Source organism: Anolis carolinensis, chromosome 5 (assembly GCF_035594765.1).
Source record: "Anolis carolinensis isolate JA03-04 chromosome 5, rAnoCar3.1.pri, whole genome shotgun sequence".
NCBI lineage: Eukaryota > Metazoa > Chordata > Lepidosauria > Squamata > Dactyloidae > Anolis > Anolis carolinensis.
Genome location: NC_085845.1, coordinates 165,880,565 through 165,903,753, shown reverse-complemented (window position 1 = coordinate 165,903,753; position 23,189 = coordinate 165,880,565). Strand labels below are relative to the sequence as shown.

General features: G+C 40.2%; 1 protein-coding gene across 16 annotated transcripts in view; it reads left to right on the top strand.

The window, feature by feature from the left end:
* Nucleotides 1-23,189, top strand: part of anks1b (ankyrin repeat and sterile alpha motif domain containing 1B) — a 444,290-nt gene that overhangs the window by 330,116 nt on the left and 90,985 nt on the right. The window contains exon 1 of one of the 16 annotated variants that reach the window (XM_062980969.1): nucleotides 15,013-15,144. The exons of 14 other annotated variants lie outside the window; for them this stretch is intronic. The gene's annotated coding sequence lies outside the window, so the exon portion shown is untranslated. One more of the 16 variants, XM_062980970.1, reaches the window with a different exon arrangement.

Here is a 23,189-nt window from a genome sequence, read left to right as displayed (position 1 = left end):
TTTCTTCTCTGGAGAGAAATAGTCCTTTCATGGAGAAAGGAAGAAGAGACTTTTTTTGCTTCCAACTTGACAGTAGTAGGAGAAAACTACTATTGTCAAGCTGGAAGCAAAAGCAGCTCCCCCCTCCCCCGCTTGCCCATTTTCCCTCTGTAATGATTTTTCCTCATCAGAGATTTGCATATGTCATGTCTTATTTTCTTATACACACATCCACTCCTCTCAAAACACTCTTTGGGCCAAACAAACTCTGCTTCTAGCTGTATTCACATAAATATGGACCTCTTGGTACTACCAGAGAATGACAGAAAGGCCCTTTCTTTCTGCGTGATCTTTGTTCTTTTGTTCTCTTCAAATTTCTCCAAAGGAAACAGAAGGTCCAGAGTTCAAAGACTGAGAAATACTGCCCAAACCATTACAGAATCATATGGACTCTGTCTTGGGAGTAGAAACAGCTAGTTTGCTGGTAATAAATCATCCATGGCCTGTTAAAACTTCATTTGATAACTTGGAGAGAATTATCCAGTCTCCAAGGCAGAAGATAATCCCATTGCTAAAGCCTTTATTTTATAATTAGAAATCTTTTACCTTAAACCATAACCTAATTAGTATTTTAAATCCATTGCATCTTTCCTGTATGCTTTAGAATGAACAATTACTCCCCATCGTCTGATTTTTTTTTAATATTCACAAATGTTCAGCTCATGCTCTTCCGGGCTTTGTTTAGTCTAGTAAATTCTGGATATATATATATATATATATATATATTTAATTCTTGTATCTCTCCTCTGAGGTTTTTCTAGTTTTCCAATGCCTTTGCCGAAATGATGGCTAGAACTAAATACAGGTCCCAAAATGAGGGCTTTCCCTGGAACTGGAAACTGGAAACATTAAATAAAAATTGTGCAGGAGAAAGATTGAGTCTTGGTCTTTACAAATTTGTAGAATAAAATCTATTGTATACACTACAACTTGGTTTCTCCTTTATATCAGTTTCCCCTACTAAAGCCACATAACATGGCACTTCTTATTTCTTCATGGTTCTCCCACTGAATTTCTATATTGCTTTGGGGAGAGAATAAAGAAATAAAGAAATCAAGATACAGACATTAATTACTGACATTAAGTGTTATTAAATGAGGATGGCCTCATACACTTGTTTTACACATGCAAGTTGGTTTTATTTAGTTACAGCAAGGATTTTGGCAAGGATGCTCTGCATGAGTGAATGCCCTTACTTCATATTTTTTCCCAAGTGGAGTCATCCAACCCATACATCCCTAGCTTTGAGGGTGTGAAATCTTACTTTCAGAATCCTTTAAAGATGGTAGATCCTTTGAAGATGGTGTTGATATTGCTACACATGCAGCATATTTCCCTCCATCTGTTTCCATGGAGAGTCAAACAAGAACTCTTTTCCTTCTAGAAAAATGACTGGCATACTGGTACCCAAACCATAGGGGCATTCTCTTCACTGGGAACTATGCATGCTATCTTTTTTCCCATTGGGAACGGGACTGGTGCTACAAGTCCCAATATACCCTTTGGGAGAATTATGTTGCATGAGATCAAGGATGTTTCCATGCATCAGGAATGATATGCAGAGCTCAATTTTGCCACTGGGTTTTAAGAATGGCCAAAGCCACTCTGTGTTTGCTTTGCCATAAGGTTTGATTCTGCAAATCAATGGTGCAGGGATGGAAGGGAGGACACTGCTACCAGGTCTCAGAGTGAAAGCAGGATAATGTTTGCCCTGAGTTTACTCAGAGCATTTTTCATTGACAAGGTCTCCTAACTGAATGATTGTATTATCACTATAGTTGGTGTTTTTTTCTTACTTTCATGGTGTCGCTTTGGGGCACTGTATTTAACTAGCCACTTAATATAATTATTAATTTACATTGCAAAATGCTATAACTGTGTAGTGATGGAGGTTATGGTTTGATAATGATCAAGATCCCAACACTTGCAGAACAGGGATTTACCTGTTCCCTAATTCAGCCCTAAAGGAAATTCTCCTCTGAAGTTGCTGCGGGCCTTGGGAGGAAATCCCAAACAGCTGCTTCAGAGGAGTAACGGGTTGACTTCTTTGGGACTAAGTTCCCCACAAATCAAACTTGCTTTTGTTAGTCATGCCATCTAGTTCAATCTAATTATAAGTCCACCTCTCTCAATTTGTTTATACAGTTTTTTTCCTTTTCTCATTTGTCCAGGAGAACGGGCAGGAATCATTTTTTAAAAATCCTATACAGTTCTTAATCATATTACTGTAGTAGGACTGTGAACACTTCTATTTGTCTAACAACACTTCCTCATCCCTACAATATTCTGAAGCTTCATCTCTACGAAGCTTCATCTCTACCAGCTTTTCTAGTTAGCCCCTGGTATTTATATTTTAATTGGGAATGTGCAAGCACTCTGGGTAATTTATACTGATTTGGATGAGCTGCAAGGTATATTGGTTTGTTCCTACTTAGTTCTAGAGCAGAATAGCACAGACTTTTGGAACGGGCTCAAGGTGTCCAAGGTTAGGAGGAAAAGTATGCTGATGTGTGTCTGGTGGAGATGTAAATTCTAGAATATTTCTTCCTCACTTGTGGGGACAAATAATTATGGTAGTTTTCTGCAATTGTTGAAAAAAATAGATTTTCCCTTGCAGTATTCTTCCCATATCCAAACTTTCTGAAATGTTGTCAAAGAATAATTGTGAGGAGCAAACATGTGGGTATTTCTACCAACTAACTGCCCTCCCCCTTTTCAGTGCATAAAACAGGTTTTCTGTGCAGAAAACAGTATTTTTACATGCCAACCCATTTTTTGTATAAAAGAGGGTTTTATGCACACACACATACATTTTCCTCACAGAATAACTCATCCACGCTGCTTTGAGATGTTGTACATAATTCCTGCTGTTCCATTTTTACACCAGTGGGTTTGCCAATTACTGGAAAAACTTGTTTTTGACTAGGGAATGAATAATTATAAATGTTATTTCCACAGGAATAGCACACTGGCAAGATGTAATGCTAAGGGGAAGGAGGAAGCTGGGCTTTCTTACTTGACAGTTCTAATGTATATAAATCTGGGACATAAATCTCAACGTAAATCTCCAATCACAGTGCTTATGAGGATTATGTGAGCTCAGTCAAGTATATAGTCAATCTCCTCCAGTGTATCTTCATTTCCGTTAGTAACAGATTGTGAAAGACTTGTGGTGGTGTTTTTCTCATGGAGTCTTTCTTAATTTCCTTTCATTTTGTTGAATCTTTTTCTGTTTTTCTGTTTTCTTTCTTGTTAATTCCCATAATAACTATGTATATTTTAGGTATCAAACCCCAATTGACCCTAGTTGTTGATGTTGTTACTTAGGTATTAGATGGAAGGCAAGCAATCTAAATGACCACAGGAAAAGTACAACATTGTGTGGAACTTTATTTAGGTAGATGCTAGGCCTTCACTATAGGAAGCAAATGAACTAGGATAATCGATACTATAGTACTAATGGCCAATTATAATGTCATCTGAGGCAGCACCAAGCAGTCTTGCCCAGGACACAGAGAGAAACAAGTCAAGGCATCCAGGCATCAGAGGCAAGACTCATGCGGAAAGCTAAAGATGTTGGCAGCAGCTACTCTCTGTTCCCATTGACCTGCAAGAGGCTCAGGCAGGCAACTCTATCATTGATAGTGTGGGGAATATGGGGCCATAAGAGGGAAGTGCTAGAACAGATCACAAAACTGGCCATTTGAGAAGCAGAGGTAGCAGTTGAAGGCAAAATTATGAGAGTAGAAATATCAATTTAGGGTCCAAATTTATTGAGGGAGGCTGCAAAAAAGAGGCTGCATGTGGCCCCTTAATTGCAGGATTTTTATCCCTTCCCTAAAAAACAATTATGCATAGGTAGCTCCAATTGGATGAAATCTCACACTACTCACTTTGGTTTAAAGAGTATGTGAAAGTAATTTTGTCACATAATGGCACAATTATTAAATAATATCTTATGAATAGTAAATATTAACTTTTTGGTTTTCAGATTCTTTTACCGGTTAAGACATTATTAAGGCTTTTGTTGCCATATCTCTAATACAGATTCACCAGGATCCTTTGTGAACAAAATTATCTATAGTTTGCTTGGGGGTGGGGGAAGGTTGCAAAAATCTCAATGCAAAAGAAGAAAATAGGAAAAGTTTGATTTGGTGACTGTAATACTCATAAAACTAACAAATATAGTGTTTAAGCCATTCTGCTGTGAGTGCTCTCAAAAGAACAAAATGCTTAAAATGAAGCATCTGCATGGATTTTTATGAAGCTGGCTTATTAGGTTCGATTTACGCTCACACCATACTAAAACTTTTTTGCAGATCAGCAATTACACTGCCCAGTTGTCCAAGTGTTCCATTACATTGGAATTGGGGCATATACTTCATAGGCATCACATCTGTCATTATAATCATTTTATTAGCTATCATGGCAAGGAAAGAACCAACTTGGTAGACCATCAATCCATGAAAGAGCAGCTGCTTTGCTGCTTGCAGTTGTCTTTCCTTCCTATTCCTGTTTCAGATCTGACCTTGCAAACCAAGGAGTTGTAACCTTTAACATCTGTGGATCATTTGGAAGATTGCAGGTACTTTATAGGTATTAAATGGAACTGAACATACACAGAATGCAAAAGACCATGATTAAAGGTCAGTTTCTGCATGCAAGCTAAAGTGAAATTGGATGCTTGCAACTATATGGCAGCAGCTTTCTGTGTGACTTGTTTGAGGTAGTGCTCTGTGTGACTGCTGCAATTTTCACCATGTCAACAGACGACCTATTTTATTAAAGTCTTCATTTATCTGCTTGAAATCACCAGACCACATGATGAGATACTTTACACAAATGATTTGCTGCAGGAGCTGTCTTCATAAGGTGTTATTTTGAAGTGCTCACCCATGGAGGTGTTTGCATGGTTAATCTAAACTTTAGCAAGAAGAATTGGTGAATCTGAAAACAGTGTGTACTGTGTAATTCACAAATGATGAGGAAGGTTTTAATAAAATTTAGCAAGAACCGAGTAGGGTTCTTCACAAGGTTTCGTTTAAGCTAGATATCCCTATTCAGAGAACCTTGTGTATATACCACGGCCCGGGCCAGTCAGTGGTGCTCCTGGTTAGTTGTGAGGCAGATTGTAGAAGAGGAATCCAGTCAATGCTGAATGTGTGGTTATAATCCCCTTGAAATCTCAGGCTCAATGTTTGGGTGTATTCCTGGTCAAAGCCCTGAGCCTGAATGCCTATGAGACCAGGAATGCTCCTTTACTACAATGTTTACTGCAGATACACTATTGCAACTCAATATTGAAAGCCTGTGTTTCTCCAGCCTTCTTTTATCTATCCTCTCAGGAAAGAGCCTCACGTCACTCTGAACAAACTGCACTTTCCTCCAGTTTGAAGAACAACCATTAATGGTGACACTTTAAACATGGCTTTCTAACTGGTAATGGGTCCATCCAATTTTGTTTCCATATATTGCACATTTGATCAGTTTTCAAAAATAATAATAATGGGGGAAATTCTTAATTGTTTTATTGAAAGCCAGTGATTCTGGCCATGAAAGACTTCGACAACACAATAGCTAAAGCATTCCTACTATCCATTAAGTTAGTGATTCAACAAAAAGGATATAAGATTATTTTGCAATCATGCATATTCCTGCAAACAAACTCCTTTATAATCCATTATATTCTTTTTCCTGGTATTGAGATCAGGCTGACTGGCCTGTAGGTCCCTAGATCTTATTTTTTGCTCTTTGTAAAGAGAGGAACAGTGCTTTAACTTTTCCAGCTCTCTGGCACCTCACCTGTTTTCTGAGATAGTTAAAAAAATCATGGCAAGTAGTTCAGCATGATATCATAATAACATGAGCGTCTCAGAAGATCTTGCAGTCATTTCGGATTTGCTGCAACATATAATGCCTTTGTTTGAAAACATGTGAATCCAATATTATGAGGGCAGACTGCTGACTACCGGTTGTTAGGAATGGTGAGAGTTGAAGTCCAAAACACCTAGAGGGCCCAAGTTTGTCCATGCCCGAGTTACAGTGTTTGTAGCTTCATGGGGGATCTGTGTTTAAAGAAAGACTATTTTAGCATTGCCAGGATGGTTTGGCAATAATTGTAAGTTTTTTTAAAATTATTTATTATCAGTAATTTGTTCTAAAGGTTTGAGGTTCTGGATATTCTACATTAAATTACCTCATAAAATGCCTTGAGTCCTAGCTTCTTCTTCTTCAAACGTTAGGGTACAAATATTAGTAGCAGGAGTAATGATGTTGTTGTAAACGTCTAAATTCTTTAATCATAATAAAGATGTGGTATGCTTTGAATGTTGATCTAAAACTGTGGCAGACTAGGGCTAAAATCCACTGGGTAATCATGAGCAAATCTCAATCACAACAGAAGGCTGCAACAAGCCACCTTTGAACAAATCTTGTCAAGAAAGCCCTGTGATAAGTTTGTCTTAGGCTCCAACAACATTGATGGCAGACAACAGCAACAAATCTTAGAAGAACAGGTAGCCTTACTATTAAATATGTAGTAGGTAAGGATTCCTCTCCTGTCTTGCCCTCAGCTGCTTCCTAACATCCTTTTAAAAAATTAATGTAGAATGATTGTATTGGAATTAAACCACATCACGATTGGTTACTATAATTTATTCCAAAGAATAAGCATTGTTTCCATCTAGGCATTCTGTCCCAAATGAGACATAAGGTTATTCAGGTTATTCAGAATAACTGGCATGAGGGAACTTGAAGCAGATGTATCCTTAGCCACAGTGAGCCAAATCCAACAGTATGATGGGCCGTCACCACAGGCCTGTGTCCCATTTGAAATCTGGTATTGAATAGTTCCCAGACCAAAAAAATGTGGGCCAAGTTCTTCAGCTCAGTGTTCATATATACAGTAATAAGGAGAGGGCAGAAGACAAAACTGCCAGGCTTATTTAGATCCAAGGAAGAACTACTTTTAAAGATTTATTTAATACTTTTCAATTAAAATCCCTCTGTATAACCCAGGATCTCAGGACAACCTACGGTGAAATTAATCTGAACAATTTAAACCACTTTATAACAGTAACAATAATTTAAAGGTTAAACGTAATTTAAGTCATTAAACATTTAGGACAGTTTTTTAAGCTATTTAAATGTTGTGCATAAATTTGGATGAAATTAATCATGCCTCCCAAGCTTTTGTAAACAGCCATGTTTTTGCTATTTTTTTTATCACTAGGGTGCCATAACAAATAAGCCCATCTCCTGTGTCCTCACAGTTTATCACCCTAATTAATGGGTGTGAAGACTTGATGTGATGACAGGGATGGAATCTTTTTGGATCCCACCTCTGCCACCAAATTGCGAAGGATTCAACTTCTACCTCTATGTATCCTACTTTTCAATGTTGTCGCTGCCACCACCTTTGAAAGATGCTTTGCTCAAATAATAAGCAACATTTGAAGAAACAGTAACTTGTTTATTTATAGCACAAAGCTTGATGGTTGCAAGAATGTTATAACTTGAGGTGAACGATGTTACTTCTGTACAGTAAGTGTTGCAAGACTTCTCAATAGTTTCACTGAGCTTAGTATGGTATCAGCTTTATATTACTTGTTTCTTTCAGTTAGGAATACTGTCCTTCTTGAACTTAGTTGACCTGTACCCGATCAAACTTGGACTGGGGAGTTTAACTGGTTAACCCTAGCCCTCCTTGACTTAGGGATATAGCCTCAGCTCTTTAGTTATTCCTACTAAAGGCTCAGCAACTTTAATTTTAGCCCTTCTCCGCTAAAACTCTCTAGCTGCTCAACTTCCTCCCACAATCTCTTTTTTTCGATCACACTCCTTTCTCACTGAACAGAACCAACTGCTCTGCTCAACCGACAAACTCCAACTGCCCAATTCCAACTGCTAAATTTTGAATTCTAAGGCTTCCACCAGCAAGGTGAAGCCACGCCCCTTTTCCTGGCCATGCCTTAGAGGCTCCCAGCTTCTGTATAAGAATAGCTGAAATATATAACCTTAAACAGTCAACCTAAACATAGCAATCATGAATAAAACACAATGATCATGACATCTTTACATGGGTCACAAAGGAAGTCTCCTCCAGCAGATGTAGTAAGAACAATAGACCTAAAAACAAGATTAAATGAGAAGCCAGAAAGCGCAAAACCATTATAACACAAAAAGGGAGCAGATAGAGAATGAGTCTTGGAAAGAACCAGAGGATATATGGGGAAAATGTAGAAACAGATAAATGTAAGAACAATGAACTTTAAGAAGATAAACTGGGACTAATAGAGTGATCATACAAGGAGAAAGTTCTAAATGAGGAGTAGTGAAGAACTGAGAAAAGAATCAGAGCAATGTTGTCTGGAATTTAGTATTTCGAGTTTCTTGGGAGACAAAAGAAATGGGGGGAATAGAAAAGGGAAACAAAGAGTTCATAATTAATAACTTTGATAATTGAAGAAGAATATGACCAGTAATTTATTTGAGATGAGAAAAAAAACAAGGAAAAAGTTGAAAAGAGTATAAAGATTTATTTATTTTATGGTATTGGAAGCGAACTGAGGGTACAGTTGTAATGTATTTAAAAACACAAAGTTAAAACCTTGGCATTACACTAAATGTCCTTTGACCAGTAGCTGGCCACTTGGAGTACCTCTGGTGTTGCTATAAGAAGGTCCTCCATTGTGCATGTGGCAGGGCTCAGACTGCATTGCAATAGGTGATTTGGGATTTGCTCTTCTCCATACTCACATGTTGTGGACTCCACTTTGTGGCCCCATTTCTTAAGGTTGCCTCTGCATTTCATGGTGCCAGAGCACAGTCTGTTCAGTGCCTTCCAAGACGCCCAGTCTAATGTGCACTCAGGGGAGAGTCTCTCATTCGGTACCAACCATGGCTTGAGGTTCCGGGTTTTAGCCTGCCACTTTCAGACTCTCACTTGCTGAGATGTTCCTGTGAATATCTCTGTAGATTTTAGAAAACTATTTCTTGATTTAAGGCTTTGGCGTGCTGGCTGATATCTGAATAGGGGATAGGCCGGAGATGTCACTGCCTTGGTCCTTTCATTATTGGCTACTACTTCCCAGCAGATATCAAGTGGTGCACTACCAACTAAACAGTATAATTTCTGCAGTGGAGCCAGAGTCTTTAATAGAATAAATACTACAGTTCTTGAAGAAAGGGGTAGATAAACCAACATGGTAAATTTTAAATTGTAAAAATTAACTAAGTGAGTGGGAAGAAGATGGAATCCTGTTTTTATAATTTGTTTACCTTTGGTGTACAAAGTAATCATTAAGAGAAAAGATCAAATAAGCAGAGACCAGGACTGGCCCATTCCTACATTTCCATACCAGCAAAATTTCCAGGCAATTAACTTCCTTGTTATGATTTCCTTATTAGACATCTTGCTAGTGTTAAATGGAATGCCTGTACTGAAGTAAATAATCCTGTGGGATCCTCACTTGTAGCTGTTTAATTCTTGAATTTTAGATGTGCAAAGATTTATTTAAACATTGATATAGAATAATAATAATAATAATAATAATAATAATAATAATAATAATACTTTACTTATACCCTGCCACAATCTCCCCGTAGGGACTCGGGGCGGCTCACAATGTTACAAAAGTAACAGCGCAAATACATTAACAATAGACACAGTTTATTACACAAGAAGATGATAAAAAAGAAGTTAAAACAAAGGTTTATACAACAGTTGTTTGACTGAAAGAAAAGATGTAGTTGCAGGCAGCAAATGAGTGTTCCTGCTTTTTCTGCATATGTTCCTGATCATAACATAACAATAAACAATAAACACAATAAAAACTGTTGGAAGTTAAAGGCATCATTACAACAAAATAACTTTTTCATTACTTGTCTGGACAGAAAAATGCATTGGCCAAGGATTTTTTTGTAGTGTGGGTGCTACCAGTGAACAGCTCTTCTCTTTTCTCCAGAGAATATCTCCATATTTTTAAGTGTCCTAAAGACGATCTTATGTATATTTTAATAAATAAGGCACTGTATATGAGAGTAGGAGTCCTACAGTATTCAGGTCCATATATGTGAAGGTAATCCCGAAACACACAGGAGGTCCATGCAGATATTTTACAATTGGTGTTTTCTACAGTCATTGGTGATCAAGCTGAGATTTTGGAGTCTTTTGTGAAGACAGTCTCATGTGTATTTTAGGACATGAAAAACTGTAAGCGAGGCTATCTTGGCTCAGGAGGTACAGCTGGCACACTAGATTTTGGCTTATGTAAGACCCCTCCTGCACAGATGTCACCTGGATATTCAAAATTAGGACTGGATCTCATGGCAACACCTTAAATATAAACCAGCTGTTCAGAAAGAGAGGGGTACTATTCTATCTGGAATAGAATTTCCCTTGTCAAATGAACCATCCACAGTCAAAATGTAATCAGTTAGTCCTAATGGCCATGAAGCAAGATACAACACCACAAATGCACATGGCAGTGATACCTTTATTAGACAAATAAAAGGTGCAAAATTTTTACAAACAATTTTGAAGCTTACTGTTGTATTCACAAAGCAAAGTTGCTAAAAGATGAAAAGAGAGAGTACTGAAGTCACAAACTATCTTTAGGACGGGTTTATCCAGAGAGAGGTCCTACCCCCTTCTTGGCCATACAGGAACTTAGGACAAAGGCAATAAAAGCCAGGCAATAGCATTTTTGTCTTCATGAGTAGCAGCACCAAACTACCTATATTTCTTCTTAAGATCTAGATGTAGATGACTGGAAGTTTACATAATATGTTTTGCGCCTATTGGTTAGCCCGATAAAAGATATAATTGCAATGTGTTTTTGGGATATTTTTAACGCACCAGTCAATATCCTCATTTTATCTTAATTGAGTATCACCTTATTTTTCCTCATCTTATTCATTATTGACCTTAGATAGTCTCTTCAGGATCTTCTTCAGTACACCTGATCTTACAAAAACAAGAAAGAAAGATATAAATCAGATGCATCTGCTGACTGACGGAACATAATACCTCTGGAGGACTTTCCCTAACAGTTTCATGTAGATGATAAACAGCATGGGTGGCAAAACAGAACCCCAAGGGACACCGCAATAGAGATGTGGGAAACATATCCTCCTCCAGATATTGTTGGAAGTCAGCCCATATTAGGAGTCATATTTCCCATCCTTGCTATAGCATAAATGCTGTGTATAGATTAAGAGTCCCTTAACGCCACTCGCTGAAACTGACAGCAGATGTGAATAAATATGATAGCACACACAATTCCCATATCCAACAAGCACTCCAGAAATATACAATGGTTTACAGTATTATAAGGCCCCTATCATACCACACTGTTATAGCACCAGTGATCTATGGGATTCTATAACAGTGTAAGATTGATAAATGTAGAGGAATTAGAATGGTTGTGTTGCCCAATTTTTCTCCCAATCTTCTATCCGTCCTGAGAAGCAAGAAAGGAACATAGTTCCAAATCAAGGCAAAAGCCAGGCAGAAGTAGAAATGGGACTGTATCCACTGTGTCTCCTTAATCAGAAATCATTATCATTAAAGCAGGAGATTGTTAATAACCCGTTACATATCAGTTTTTCCAATATTTATTTCAGTATTTCTCCTGCCTGGGTCCCAACTTAGTCAGATTGTTGTGTGTCTTCAAGTAGTTTCCAACACATGGAAACTACTCGAAGGCAAACCTACTTCAAGGTTTACTTGACAAAATTGTCTTCCTCTGAAGCTGACAGAATGTGACTTACACAAAGTCACCCAGTAAGTTTCTATGTAGGGAATTGAAAATGTGGGCCTTTCAGAATCCTGGTTCAGTATTCCAGCCATTATACTGCACTGGCTCTCATACTCAGATGGCATACCTTGAAATCTGTCATGACCAAATGAAGACTCATTTATTTCTACAGATTTAGTTTCAAGCATGGCGGGAACCAAACATCAAACTGCAGACTCGGTTGTGAGAAAAGAGAATAGCAGAACGACTACTTTGGGCACTGAAAAAGGAGAGCGATACTTTTGTTTTCTTTCCTTCCTTGGCAGTCCTGCTGCCCTTGGGCAGGTGGGTGGAATCGGTCTGATGCAGGAAGCAATTGAGGTGGAGAAGCAAAGAGGAAGTTCCTCAAGCAATGCCTCTTGACCTCGCTGTCAGCTACACAAGCAGGGCCAAGTAAGTGCCCTCTGTTGTGGCTGATGAATGACTCCTGCGGAAGGACAGGCACTACTGGCATCTGAATATCTTGATGCCTTCCAAGTGTTTTCAAATGTAGCAGGGGCTACAGTAGGTGAACATCTTTGCTGCAACTGAGGTGATGTGTCTGGTGATTGATGTGTCTTTCCAACTGAAAGCTCCTTGTCCTCCTTTGTAGCCCCCATAAACTGTTGTACCAGAGCTGCTAGAGAAAGAAAGGCAGATTTATTTATTTATTTATAGTATTTATATTCCGCCCTTCTCAGGGCGGATCACATTATATACATATAGCGTAAACGTTCAATGCCCATATACACATAGAACTGAGACAGAGACAAACAGATGCAGAGGCAATATAACTTTCTCCTGAGGGGATGTTCGATTCTGGCCACGGGGAGCAGCTGCTTCATCATCCACTGTGACGGCACTTCCTCATTCCAACGTTGTAAATTAGTTAAATTTGCCTCCCCACTTTATAAGTGGTACCTTATTTCCTACTTGATAGATGCAACTATCTTTCGGGTTGCTAGGTCAGCACTGAGCAGGGGCTATTTTTTATTTTTAATTGACGGGTGCTCACCCCGCCACGGGCTGGCCTCGAACTCATGGTCAGAGTGATTTATTGCACCAGGCTGCTCACCAGCCTGCGCCACAGCCCAGCCCCTCATCTAATGGTGTGTGTGTATATGTATGTAAGGGGGGGGGGATGTCCTTGATACCCAAAACAGTACTGTTCCATTATCTGGGTGGGTACCACTAGGGGGCGCTAGAGAGAGAATGATAATCTATTTTATGGGGGGGAGCATTGAAGGAGGAAAACAATATCCCTGTTTGTGGTCTTTCCCCCTCCCCCATTCTCATATCATAAGGATAGTTTCTACCATAGGGTTGACGTGAATACAATAGGGTCTCACTTATCCAACCTTCGCTTATCTAACGTTCTGTATTATCCAACGCAGTCTGCCTTTTAGTAGTCAGTGTTTTTGTAGTCAATGTTTTCAATACATTGCGATGTTTTGGTGTTAAATTCATAAATGCAGTAATTGCTACATAACATTACCATGTATTGAACTGCTTTTTCTGTCAATTTGTTGTAAAACATTATGTTTTGGAGCTTAATTTGTAAAATCATAACATAATTTGACATTTAATAGGGTTTTCCTTAATTCCTCCTTATTATCCAACATTTTCGCTTATCCAACGTTCTGCCGGCCTGTTTATGTTGGATAAGTGAGACTCTACTGTAATAGGAAAACAGGGGAAGTAATGGTTGCTTACCTGTAACCATGTTTCTTCCAGTGGTCATCTGTGAAATTCGCATATATGGCATTCCTAACAGCTGGTAAACTATCTGGGATTTCTGGGAGTTGTAGGCCAAAACACCTGGGGGCTCACAGGTTGAGAACCACTGAGCTAAGGAATCTTTCTACTGCCTTCAATAGCTCTTTTTATTGCCTTTTGGTTTTTGACTTCGGTCTGCCTTACATTGTGATGTCTGTACTCCTGAACTTGGAGTGGACTTTGATTACTCTTTTGCCTTTGTCGCTACTGGTCTGTAATCTACAACCCTTTTTAAGAAGGGGAAAGCCTGACTGATTCCTGCCAGGGGGAATCCTCTGTTGGGAGATGTTAGCTGGCCCTGATTGATTCATGTTCTGGAATTCCTCTGTTTTTTGAGTGTTCTTTATTTACTGTCCTGAGTTTAGAGGGTTTTTTTTAATACTGGTAGCCAGACTTTGTTCATTTCCATGGTTTCCTCCTTTTGGTTGAATTGCCCACATGCTTGTGGATTTCAGTGGCTTCTCTGTGTAGTCTGACATGGTGGCTGTCGGAGTGGTCCAGCATTTCTGTGTTCCCAAATAATATGCTGTGTCCAGGTTGGTTCATCAGATGCTCTGCTATGGCTGACTTCTCTGGTTGAATTAGTCTGCAGTGCCTTTCATGTTCTTTGATTCGTATTTGGTGGTCCCTATGTAGACTTGTCCACAGCTGCATGGTATAAGGTAGACTCCTGCTAATGCCAATCAAGGTGGCCAATTGAAACATTCACACCTGCCTCATAAAGACTTTCTCCCACCCTGAACATCTGACAGACATATAAACCCCACTTATCTCACAACCTCTGAGGATGCCTAATGTTATAGGCTAACGTTATATGTTTATAGGGTTGGTACATGTTTGTTGTGTTTTAAACATGGCCATACGGTCCAGAAAAATCACAGCAATTCAGTGATTTGCGGGCGAAACGTCAGGAAAGAATGCTTCTGGAACATGGCCATACGGTCCAGAAAAATCACAGCGATTCCGTGATTTGCAGGCGAAACTTCAGGAAAGAATGCTTCTGGAACATGGCCATACGGTCCAGAAAAATCACAGCAATTCAGTGATTTGCAGGCGAAACGTCAGGAAATAATGCTTCTGGAGCAGGGCCATACAGCTGGGGAAAATCACAGCAACCCTGTGATTCCAGCCATGAAAGCCTTCGACAGCACATGGCTGTGTGTGATCAGCAAGCACACACGTGCCTCTCCTTCTAGCGCTTGTAAATGGCGCCTGTGCTGCTGCTGTTGCTACTGAGGGGGCTTGAACCAACGCAGAACAGACTGCTCACTCAATGCTGTGAAGGAAGGCCTGAGGGGAGCAGGAGGGCCAGGGCGGGAAAGGATTTTGGCGGGAAATGTGGGAGGAGGGGAGCAGCGGAGGGGCGGGGCCAGCGAGGGAGGGAGAGCAGCAGCCCTTCCCCTCCCCTTGTGCCTGTGGAGGCGGGCGCGGAGGAGACACAGGGAGGATATCCATAGTAACAGGGGATGCGCAAGAAGGGAGGGAGGGAGGGAAGCGCAGCGGTCGATCGGCAGCGCGGCGTGTGCCTGGACCCTCCGCGCGGGGAAGCCTGGTGAGTGAGTGAGGGAAGGAAGCAAGGAGACAGGCTGGGAGTGGCGGGACGAGGGAGAGAGGGAGGGTGAGAGAAATAGAGAGAGAGGCAGCTCGGCCCGGTATCGCTTCTGCGGCGTCGTCGCCGCCGCCATCCATCCCTTCATCGCCTCAAAGGCGGGGAGAAGGAGGAAAGATGCACCGAGGGGCGGGAGGCGCGCTGCGGAATATAAATACCCTCCTCCTGCTCTTCCTCCTCGCCTCGCAGCCCCCGCTTGACACAGAGGACGACGACGACGATGCTAGGTGAGGGGCTTGAGGCGGGTGCGGGGGAGACTGGAGAGGCCGGCGGTGTCTTCGGAAGCGGCGGCTCAAAGGGGGCGCCTTCCTCTCCTGCCTCGCGCCCGGGAGAGCCGTTAACGGCTCTCCCGGGCGCGAGGCAGGAGAGGAAGGCGCCCCCTTTGAGCCGCCGCTTCCGAAGACGCCGAGCCGAGGCAGACAACACAAGCAGCCGCGCCGTCCCGTCCCGTCCGCGCCTCCCTCCTCAGTCAGAACCCGCAGGCCTCGCCGTACCCGCAATACTATCACCATCGCATGCGGCGCTGCTTTCAGGCAGGCCTGATCCAAGAGTTGACTCCAAGTGCAGTGGGGAGATTTAAAATAGCATGGCAACCAATTGCCTCCTGGGGATGTACAGTATTTCTTTCTCTGGGTGGCAGGCTTTGAGTTTCCCGTTATGAATATGGCCATGGAAGCATTCTCTCCTGACGTTTCGCCCACATCTATGGCAGGCAAGCCTCCTCAGAGGTTGTGAGGTCTGCTGGAAACTAGGCCAGTGGGATGTTCATCTTGGGAGAAAGAATTCTTTGTCTGCCTGAGGCAAGTGTGTATGTTGCAATTACCATTACCAATGCCCTTGCAGTTGCAAACTCTGGCTGCCTCTTGCCTGAGGGAATCCTTTGTTGGGAGGTGTTAGCTGGCCCTGATTGTGTCTTATCTGGTCGGTAACATTACCGACCAGATGCACCGAGGGGCGCATTAAGTCCCTGACATTAAGTCCAGTCGTGTCCAACTCTAGGGCTTGGTGCTCATCTTCATTTCTAAGCCGAAGAGCCGGCGTTGTCCGTAGGCACCTCCAGGGTCATGTGGCCGGCACGACTGCATGGAGCGCCGTTACCCACCTATTGATCTACTCACGTTTACATGTTTTCGAACTGCTAAGTTGGCAGAAGTTCTTATCTGGAATTCCCCCGTTTTCTGAATGTTGTTCAAAGCCTGGCTGTTTCCTGCCTGGGGGGAATCCTTAGCCATAGATGCTGGAGAAACGTTAGGAGAGAATGCATCTGGAACATGGCCATACAGCCCAGGAAAACTCAGAGCAACCCCGTGTGTTGAATCTTCTGTTATTTGTCATTATTGACCAAACTGCTTGAAGGAGTGCAATACAATAACCAGGAGGAAACCTTTTCACCACCCAGTAGGTTTCACTTTCTCAATTTTTAAATTAAGCTCAAGGATCATTTGAAAAGCAAATAAGACTTTAAGACCTTGATCCTGTCATTAATACTATGCTGTAAAAAGTTCAGTTCTGATGGCTACACAATTTTTTAAAATGAAACTATAAAATAGAAACTTAGGGCCCTTTCAGACAGCCATATAACCCAGAATATCAAGGCAGAAAATCCCACAATATCTGCTTTAAACTGGATTGAGTTTACACTGCCATATATTCCATTTCAAAGCAGGTAATGTTCTGTTCAACATCTTTATTAATTATTTAGATCAGTGGTTCTCAACCTGTGGGCTATGAGAATGAAAATCTGGTCTGTGAACCTCCTTTCTCTTTATTTGTTTATATTATTTATTAATTTTATCACCGCTCCTTTCTGCAGAGCTCACTATCACATTGGATAGATCACATCAGCTCTAGATTATTAAATATGGTTTTCTGTGGGCGAGCAGATGGTGACTACTGGATAGCATCTGTTCTGTATCAGAAACTAGAGCTGATGTGGTCTATCCAATGCAATTTTCTGAATTAGCAACCCAAATAACCAAACGGAATCTAAAGTTGACCAAAAACTTATTCGTAACCCTTTTGGTACTAACGTTGAAGAGTGGTCCCTGGTCAAAGTGGGCCCTGGTCAAACAAAGGTTGGGAACCACTCATTTAGATGAAGGCTTAGAAGGCATGATTATCAATTTAGGGATAGCCAATACTCCAGAAGACAGGAGCAGAATTCAAAACGATCTTAACAGATTAGAGAGATGGGCCAAAACTAACAAAATGAAGTTCAACAGGGACAAATGCAAGATACTCCACTTAGGCAGAAAAAATGAAATGCACAGATACAGAATGGGGGATGGCTGGCTTGACAGCAGTACATGTGAAAAAGATCTTGGAGTCCTCATGGACAAGTTAAACATGATCCAACAATGTCATGCGGTGGCTAAAAAAGCCAATCGGATTTTTGCCTGCATAATTAGGAGTATACTGTAGATCCAGGGAAGTCATGCTACCCCTCTATTCTGCCTTGGCCAGACCACACCTGGATTACTGTGTCCAGTTCTGGCACCGCAATTGAAGGGAGATGTTGACCAGCTGGAATGTGTCCAGAGGAGGGTGACTAAAATGATCAAGGATCTGAAGAACAAGCCCTATGAGGAGCGGCTGAAAGAGCTGGGCATGTTTAGCCTGCAGAAGAGAAGGCTGAGGGGAGACATGATAGCCACATATCAATATGTGAGGAGAAGTCATAGGGAGGAGGGAACAAGCTTGTTTTCTGTTGCCCTGGAGACCAGGACGCGGAACAATGGCTTCAAATAACGGGAAAGGAGATTCCACCTGAACATTAGGAAGAACTTTCTAACTGTGAGAGCTGTCCAGCAGTGGAACTCTCTTCCTCAAAGTGTAGTGGAGGCTCTTTCTTTGGAGGCTTTTAAACAGAGGCTGGATGGCTATCTGTCGGAGGTGCTTTGAATGCAATTTTCCTGTTTCTTGACAGGGGGTCGGACAGGATTGTCCACAAGGTCTCTTCTGTATGATTCTGTGATTCTGTGAATTGGCAACCTTAATGAGCACTGAATGGCTTTCAGGCTTCAAAGCCTGGCTGCTTCCTGCCTGGGGGAATCCTTTGTTGGGAGATGTTAGCTGGTCCTGTTTCTTTCATGCCTGGAATTCCCCAGTTTTTTGTGTGTTGTTCTTTATTTACTGTCTTGATTTTAGAATTTCCTAAAACTGGTAGCGAGATTTGTTCATTTTCATGGTTTCCTCCTTTCTATTGAAATTGTGTTGCTGTGAGTTTTCCAGGCTGTACGGAACATGGCCATACAGTCCGGAAAACTCACAGAAAACCATGAAAGCCTTCAACAATGAACTATAAAATGGAAACTTAGTTATGTTAGCTGGTGATATTTGGTGATTATGGCACAGTTTGTAATGAGCACAGATTGGTGGCCTGCCAGATTGTGTTTAACTAGTCACATGTATATTGTTAAGTTTTGTTTCTTTCTCAGATAACGATAGGCTGCATAAAGTTGTTGAATGAGAGTCCTGGAATAATTAATGCAAATGAAATTTCTGACTCATTTTGATTGGTATAAAAGGGCATGTACTTCTGCTATTTAAAAAGGCCAGCTGAGTCACAAGAAGAGCTTTTAGCTATTACATTGGTTATTCCATTGTATGTGTATGAATGTATGAATGTAGAAGACATCAAAGACCAATATTTTTTAAGTATAAAATTGAGTTATACAGTGAGATTTTGAAATGTTACTGCTAAATAGTTGCAGGGGTAACTTAATGGAAAATAAAAAGGAGGAAAATAATGAATGACATTAAAAACGTAAAGGGGTTGTTCTGCCCCAGTCTCTGAAACTCCCTTGTAGGAAGGTGGTAGCTCTTCCCCTGCCGCCTATCATAAGAGAATAAAAGTATTCTATTCTAGCAACTTCTTAGAGGGCTAACTACAATGGCTTTTAGTAGTTTGATGTTACTGGTTTTTGCTTTTAATTAAATGCTTTTAATTCTATAACTGGCATAATTTGTAATACGTGGGCATACTATAATCATAATAATAATACATTGTCAGCATGGCATCCACAGAAGTGAATGGAATTGCCATTGTTGGATATTGCACTGCCTCTGGGTACTATATTGTATAGATGAAATGGGCATGGCCAGTGGGCCAGCTGAAGATAAATTGAATCCAAATCCAACTCAGACTGTTAGAAATGCCTTAGGAATGCTATTGCCTTGATCTGACTTTATCCTGCTGCTATGAATATGTACAGTGGGTTCCTTCCTTTCCTGCCTCTCTTTCTCTTTTATTTGGTTCTTCTATCAGCAGATCTTGGTCAGTAGAACAGTTTTGCCACATGTTTGCTCTGATGACAGATCTCAGATGGCAGAAAAGGGTTCTAATGACAAAAGCAAACATTGATTTTTATCATTTTATGTAAGAGATGCCATTTTTATGCCACTATGTATAATTGTACTTGAGCATACAGGGATGTTAGTATCCATGGGGTCCTGTAGCAAGCCCCAGCACATACCAAGGGCGCACTGTATTAGAATATTAATGAGTATTGTAGAGGAAGCTTAGGGTGGTCCCACAAAGGGCTTTAACCTGGGTGCAATCGGATTTCTTAAACCCGATTGGGCCCAGGTTGAAGTCTTAACAACTCCCCCCAACAGGACATCCAGACACAAAACAAAACTCCCTGGAAAAACCTCCAAAAAAGAAAATAACTTAGCCGGCTGCCATTACCATGCTGTCAGAGCTCTCCTGGTGTGTAGAAATAACACACCAGAAGAAGGGAGGGCCAGGAATGATTGGTTCATCATTTCTATGTGCCAGGAGAGCTCTGGCAACATGGTAATGGCGGCCGGATAAGTTATTTTTCTTTTTTAAAGGCTTTTCTGGAGCGTTTTGGGAGGGGTTGGGGCCTGTCTTGGGTTTCTTGGGCTCCAGGAAGCCAAGAAACCTGAGACAGCTGTGTGGATGGGCATCGGAAGCTTCACGACGTGATCCTTGGTCCCAATCCACACAGTGCCTGCAGCTGGAAAGACGCGGGTTTTTCCAGCTGTCAAATTACTTCGGGATAAAGCTTTGTCCTGAATGAATTTGTTTTTACCTGAGTCATCGCTTGGATACCCCAGGGAAAAACGCGGAAGGGCACACATTTTAAGTGCTGTCTGGATGTGCCCTTAATAATAATAATAACTTTAATTTATACCCCACCACCATTTCCCTGAAGGGACTTGAGGTGGCTTACATGCGGGACCAAGTCCAAAGCATACAACAAGATTACCAACTAAAATGCAGTTAAGACATAGTAACATAAAGCAGTCTAATTAAACAATTAAAACAGCAGGGTATAAAACATCATTAAAGTGTATCAAAACAAACCTCAAGAACCTGTAATGAAGAATATGGTGAGGATAACCAGAATTAGAAAGGGCTAGGCATGGGTTTGTGCAAAAAAGCAGATTATAGGGCCAGGGTTGGGGTAAAGTAGTGAGTACAATCTATCAGTCAATTAGAAGAAAAAAGGCACTAAAACAAGAAATATTGCCAAAAAAAAGAGGGAAAAAAGTAACTCAAATTTCTGCAAATGCAAAAAGTGGGATTATGAGGAATATATTGTGAATAGCATGAAGACCAAAATAAATAAACGAAAGTCCTTGAAGGCATTGAGAATAAGAGACCATCTTAAAAATTGTTGATCCGTTAGATGGCAAGAGCGTTAACAGAGTACTAAAGGAGATGTCAGGAAAATGGAATGAATTATTTTTTTTAAAAAAAGGAATAGATGCCTAATTTGGTCATTTATTTATTTATTTATTTTGTTTTGTATCCCACCTTCTCTCCCTCACTGAGGGACTCAGAGCGGCTAATTTCAAGAAGAGAATGTGGAGATAAGAACAATATTGCTGGGAACAGATTTAATTGACAAACTAAAGAAATCATATTTCCATGGGTGTCCACCCTAAATTTATTTTATTGAGTACAAAATTATCAGTCATGTGGAAGATAAAGTTTTGCTGACAAAGAATGAGTGTGGCTTTTGCTAGAAACCAGTGTGGTGTAATTTATTTATTTATTTATTTATTTTTCAAACTTATATGCTGCCACTCCCCTAGGGCTCGGAGCGGCTCGGAGTGGTTTGAATACATCTAGGAGGTCAGGGTCCAAATTCCCCTCTTATCCATGAACTCCTGGGATAACCTTGCTCAAGTCATATTCTTTTTAAGCCTCAGAGAAAATAATAGCAAACCTCAGATGAATAAATTATGCCAAAAATGGGATTGAACCACTATAGTTTGAAGTTATCAGTGTCTTCTACAACAATATAAAATGTGTGTTCTTTGAGAATGTCAACCAGAAGACCTGACAGACTTGGGGAGGGGGGAGGGGGCTTTCAAATAGCTTTTGACTGAATTCCACATTACTTACTCCTGAGCCAACTTTGCAGACATTGGATAAGACTCGAGAATACACTTTCTCAGGGATTACAGAAGTTTCAAAAGACACTTTTAAGATATAATTCACTCTGTAATTTATATTGTTTTTCCCTTTAGTTCTTATTTTTCAAAATATTAAAACATCCTTGAAATGGATACTCACATGTTTTGTTAGCATGAATGCCAGGTTTCATGTATCTAGGTTTAAGGTATATACCGGCAGCTGTGACTCTTAATAGGTGCATTAATACAATAACACTACCAATATCCCAAGAAAGCACATTTTGTTACACAGAAGTAAAAGCAAAAGTAACCAGAAAATTTGAAGTAATTGAATAGGTGGAGAGTTCCTCTCTTGAAGAGATAACTGGTTCAATACAAGCTAGTGCAAGAAATGAAAATAAGTAAACTTTGGAGTTTTTAAAGATTTTATTCTGGAACTGCTTCTTCTTAATTTGCTCATAAATTATCTGAAGTTGAAGGTAAGCAGGAAGCTGGCCAAGTATGGCTCAAACGAAAGAGACAATGAAGGGTGCCACAGTATAGGTACCAAGTCGAAAAATGGGCAGTAAAATGACAAAAGAAATTCAGTTTAAATAAACATAACTAGCAAACCATACTAAATTTATATATACGTATGTTCATGAGGGTCTCAGCTGATAGTATTAGCCAACAAAAGAGATTTTGCAGATGTGTTGGCTAGCTCAATGAAAATAGCAACAAATATGTAACTCATCAGACCAGGGACTAATTCTGGGGATAATTCAGAAAAGGATAAGAATAAAAATAAAAATGGTAAATATCAAAATATCTTTAGATAAATCTTTACATTTTAGCCATAATATCGACTACAGATTTTTTAGCATAGTTCAAGATAGATATTACACAGTTGAAAACAAAAGAAAAATATTACCAGTGTGATAAGTGAACTGGAGCAATCTGTGAAGTTAAAGATGTGTGTGTTTTTAGCTCCAAAATACAAGTGAAAAGGAGGCATGAAGATGAATGACAAAGGTGCATAACATTATATGTAGTATGGGGGAAATAGACAAACTTTTTCTTTCTCATATTAGAATTCTGGTAATTTAATCAGTCTGAGTGGTAGGAGATTCAGGACAAATAAAAGGAAGTGGTTCTTCATTCTGTACATTATCACATCATGTTATCTGCTTCTACAGAATGTAGTGATGAACTGGAACTTGGCCTTGAAAAGAATTCAAATAATTCACAGATGATAGATAGTACAGCACTATTGTTTTGATGTGTCAAAGGTTGCCTTCCCATAGGCATCTGATTGGATGTTTCAGGACCAAAATGCTGGAGTGCAGAGACTTGATTTGATCTAGCACAGCTCTTCCTGTGTTTTCATAAAAGAGGATTTATGCCCATCAGGTTAACAGCTAAATACCTGAAACCTAAACACCTAAAACTTGACATTTATCTTAATCTAAAGCGTATTAGTTTGACAATATTAAGAATTCCCTTCTAATATCCTTGTTTACAAATACAGTATCATTAACTCCAAATGATAATTGATCTTTAAGAGGAAAAAAGTTTCTTTTCCTTTGGATGTTTAGATATATTAGAAAGACAGTAGATAA